Raw genomic sequence first — 5,229 nt, 5'->3', positions numbered from 1 at the left:
TGTATTTTAGTTTCTTATATATCCTGGATATTAACTCTATGTGCAATCCAGGCTGCTTTTTCACTTTGTTAATTATTTCCTTTGCTGTGTCATGTTTTTATATTGAGATAATCTTATTTGTCATTTTTAATTTTTCCTTATGAGTTGAGCAGCTATTCAGAACATCCTTGGGTTTAACAATGTCTGGAAGTAGCAGCTTCATTTTTAATTTGTACCACTGAAAGCAGCATCAATTACAGATGCAAATCACAAACCATTTTTGGTAATGTTATTTAAGATAGTTCTTGCTGAGTGTGTCACTGCATTCCAGGAGCCCCAGTTCTTAGGAGGTAGAGGCAGGAAGAATATGAGTTTCAACAGAGCCTGGGTATAGTGTGAGACCCAGTGGGCACAAGTGTCTTGAGAGCTGAGCGTTTTACAGTCTTTGACACTATTGAGTAAATATGTAATAAATTAAGTAAAAAAACTTGTTTTAGTACATCTGCATCTGATTGTTCACAGATTTTTTTTTCTAGAAAACTAATTCTTCAAATAAATCAAGTTTTTGAAGTTAGGCTTTAACTTTAAATATAAATTCATAAAATACCATTTCAATATTTTATCTGGTGTCCTCAGAAAGTTATTGAAGTTGTACAAGAAACTTCATGATTTATATTTACTGAAAAATATGCCATGCATTTATTAGTGCCTCTAATAATAGTGAAAAATTAAGTTAAAATTGTCTAATTCACTAATACTTGGTTTACTCAAAGTATTGCATGATAGTAGAGTTGTTTATCAAATGTGACAATCTTCAACTATACTTTTATTTTTAAGCTTATAGAAATTGGATATTGATTTTGTAAGATTGAGTTGTCTTGCTTTAAATTATAAATTATCCTTATCTGCTTATTTGTGCTCACACATGCATATCAGCCAGAGGACAACTTGTGAGAGTGAGCTGTCTTCCTAAACCATGTGAGTCTTGGGAATCAAGTTCAGGTCATCAGGTCTTGACATAAATGGCCTGGCCTGTTCTGCCACATTCTTGGCCCACAACAGTTTTTTGTATTGGACATTGATTCCTTAAGGTACAGCTGATTTTGTCATCTAAGCAGCAGCAGCTGTGGGGTAGTCACTGCCACTGTAACTGCTGCCATCATCACCATCACCATTTTGTACCTAAGCCACTCGCCACACTCCTGCTTTGGCCTCTCCTAGCATCGGTGTGTCTGCAGGGAGAGCTGCTTTATGTGTGCTGTTTGCCAGAGGCTGTCTACACGTGGCAGAGTGCTGCTGCACCATTTCAGCACATCCTACCTGTGAGGATATCACCTGTGCTTGTGTGGAGGCCCCATTGTTGGGGTAATCTTTCTTTACATTGTGTGAAGGTGTGCCTTGGTATTTTCAATTGTTAATTCTGTACTATGGTCAGAGAGCTAAATGCTAGCAGGGCTGTGGTAGTGCCCTTTTTATGGCCCTTCACTCGGTTTTTTATTTTGTAAATATTCGTCCTTTCTCACTTGCCTAAAGATAGTCTAGAATTATATCAGAGGGTATCTTGCTACTAATTGGCAAGAAGGAGGAGGGTAGAACTTCCAGGCAGAGGAATGACTCTGGGATGTGACACTACCATGAGTTGGATTTCGTTGATAAAGTTTGTTCAGTCCTTTAAAGTATATACCTAGGAATGAATATATTTAGTTCCAAGGTAATTCTGATGACTTTTGTCAGCTTTATGAATTTTCTCAGAAATCGTTATGGATGGTTTCCAAATTATGACTCTTAAAATTTCACAATGATGGAAAAGTGATGCACTAAGTGAAAACTGCTCTTTAACTTTTGATCTTTTCCCCGGCTAGCAATCTGAGGTACAATGTTATCTTAGGCTGCTTGGCAGCCACAGTGCTCAGTTAGCCAGGCGAGCATGACCAAGAACAGCCCACACTTTGTAATATTGCGAGTGCTTGGCCATACTCTGTGCTGTATCCTCACATCCCACCATGCTGATCTGTTTCCTTCTTTGAGTGGGAAGGAAACGTAGGAGGTAATTACTCTTGAGATGAAACTCAAGATAATTGCCCAATGTGAAGGCATCAAGTCAAGAGCACCTATCACATGCTAGTTAGAACTTTACAATTCACAATCTTCAGGAACCTTAAAGTAAGGCTGCTTAAACTCTTACCTTTCATGACCCTGTCTAAGAAAGCTTTCTGTCACTTCAGGAATAAAAAAGGTATACAAATCAAGCATTTACCAACAGTAAATCATGAAATAATTTATTTAAACAATTATTTCATGCAGATACATTGTTCATTTTAGTAAAGATAAAAGGAAATTTGTGTACTGATGGGACAGATGTGCTCATTTACTTTTACACACAAAAAAATAAGTCTTGGATACTGCAATATACAGGGCACATTGAACATTTTTTCAGTTGATTACTATTTTGATTTTCTAGTTACCATTCCTGAGAACACCAATTTGCATAGGTATGGTTGGATGCTCTGTGTAATCTGAAGTCAAACTTCACTGAAGAGTTTTTGATGAAACTCAAGTGAGCAACTCAAGTAGTACTTTCTCTATGCACAGTTATTCATAATTATTAATGCAAAGAAGCAGCTGAGGTAATCCTTGACAGGAGAATGAATAAGGAAATAGTCACAGGTCTTTACATTGTAAATCATTACTTAAGAAAGAAAAATAGAAGGCAACCCAAGTATGGAAAGACATGTAAGAACTATACTACATATCACTACACAGGCAACAGCAGTCTGTGAAGGTCAGACCTCGTGTGACAAAAACTCTTCTGTAGTCAGGAAATGGCACCATTATGGAAAATCAATATTTGACAGTGGCTGCGCCTGAAGGGAGGGATGGAGTGAACATGGAGTTGATTTGCTGGAACTTCAGATTTCCAGAAGTAAAACTACTTCATATTATATCATTAGGATGAATACATGTCAGTATGTATTTGTCAACATCTATAAAGTGTACAACATCAAGAGTGAACTCTTACAGCTTGTAAATTTTATTTAATAATAATAATAATAAATCAATAATGTTTTATCAATTCTAAAACCAAACCAAACCAAACCAAACAAAAACACCACAGTATAGAAAGATGTCAGCAATACAGAGAGTGTGGAGGAGTAGAGTAGGCAGTGATATGAATCAGGGAAAACTCAGTTTGCTTTTCTCCTCAAGTTCTCAAACAGTAATTAAAAACCCAACACTTTAACATAATATAATATGAATATACACTAGTTTGATACACATGGAGGAATGAAAGAAGGATAATATCAAGTTTTCTTTTTCTGAAATATTACTGCTATTCTCTATACAAGCAGAAGACCTGCTATCTATTGTCAAAGCAGCATAATTTGTGACACACAGTCTTTTAGAATCTGAACTGCACTGCTTTCAGCAGGGCTTTGGTGTTCATGGTGTAAGGCCATGATGGGTGCAGAGCAGAGTCACGGCTGCAGTGAAGCTTTGGCATGCAACTTGGGTGAGCACTGCTGAAAAAATGAGATTCTGATTTCCTGCTGAAAAAAGTCTGAACTTACGCATTTGATTTTAAACTAAATTCTTTTTGAGACTAATTTCTGTGCCCTTCCTCACCACCCTGCCCCCCAAATTTAGCCAAGTTTGTCACTGTACATGTAACCCCATGTGGGATTATAATCCATAATACAAGATGCTTTGTGTAAAGGCTGAGAACTGAATCAATGATGCAAAGAAATTACCTGTGTCAGTTAAATCTACTATCATTACAGAGAAAAGAGCTGGACCAACTGATGATGAGGAAAAAAAAAATCCTTTGCCATGTGAATGGAAATCCAGAGAGATAATGAATATTATATATTCTAATGATAATCCAGGCTACGGTAAAAAGTGCTTTGAATGCACTAAAAGAATATACTATTTTACATAAATACTAATATTGATAGTTTCATGCATGGTTTCAAAGCTTCAAATGGAAGGACACGTTCCATAATACAAAGACTGGTGGTGAAGAAGCAGGAGCCTGTTATTGAAAGTACTGAAGCTTTTAACAAAGAGCTCATAGGATAACTGTCAATGAGAAATACCTGCCAGAAGAAACCATTAATATTGAGGAAACAAACTTTTTCTTAGGGAATATATCACAGCACACATAAATTCATCAATAGTCTGAGATGGTTTTAAGTTGAAGGCATTCAAAGAATATGTCATGCTGCTTTTAGGTCAAAATGTTACAGGGCTCAAATGAAAGCTTTTTAATAATTTAGCACTTGGAGAGAACCAGACCTTTCAAAAAATGTGACATTTACCCATTCCTCCTTTATAATTTCCATAACATGAAAGCTTAGATGCCATCTACAGTCTTTGAAGGTTGGCTTTGAATTGTTCCATTTCTACAAGCAAGAGAATATTGTAGGTAAAATGACTCTCTTTGAAATTCTTCTGATTTTAGACAACGATTCAGGGATTCCAAGGCATGTCAACCACCTGAATGTATATTTACTTCTGGAAACAATCACACTCAGCCAATCAATGGTCCAAGGTCAAACAGAGCCAGTTTCTTATCCAAAGCAAGTTCTTCAAGCTTTTGTGAGTTATTGAAACTCCTGGATCTGTTATTTGGTCTGAGATCTTTGGACAGGTTAGTTGTTCTAAATCCTACCAAAAGCCTTACTGCAGAATTGGAAGAAACTGTAAAGAATTCACATATGAATAGCATTTGAGAGAAAGTTTTAAAGGCATATTCAATTGCTTTAGCCAAGATACTTTGGATTGATAAAATAGTAAGACAATAGTGATTAAGAACAATAGTGATTAAGAACAATAGTGATTAAGAAACAACTTGAGTTGGACATTGATGAAGAGGGTAGTCATGAATTTCCCCTTATAGAGGCTGAAGACCTTTCCAGTGAGGAGATGATCAAACCTAGTGAAGAAAGAAGAAGTGAGACATAATACAATTAGTAATATGTATCCAAGGCATCCAGAAAGTTCAAGGCAATGAACTGGTGATGACATCTCTTGTGCTTAACAGTGGGGTATGGTGGAGTTGACAGGCAGGTACAGGATGCTCTTGTTCTTTTAAAGAAACAAAATGAAAAGGAGCGGCATGCTATGTAGTAGTCAAAACCTGATACCTTCCTGAAGAATAGTATGCCTACTACACCTTTGCCAAATGCCAACATCCCAGTTCCTATTGTCAGATAGTCTCATCTCATCAGAAGTGATAGAAAGTGATTATTG

The sequence above is a fragment of the Mastomys coucha genome, unplaced genomic scaffold (assembly GCF_008632895.1).
Source record: "Mastomys coucha isolate ucsf_1 unplaced genomic scaffold, UCSF_Mcou_1 pScaffold16, whole genome shotgun sequence".
In the NCBI taxonomy this organism is placed as follows: Eukaryota; Metazoa; Chordata; class Mammalia; order Rodentia; family Muridae; genus Mastomys; species Mastomys coucha.
The sequence above is the reverse complement of the archived record's forward strand: the minus strand, read 5'-3'. Positions refer to the sequence as shown.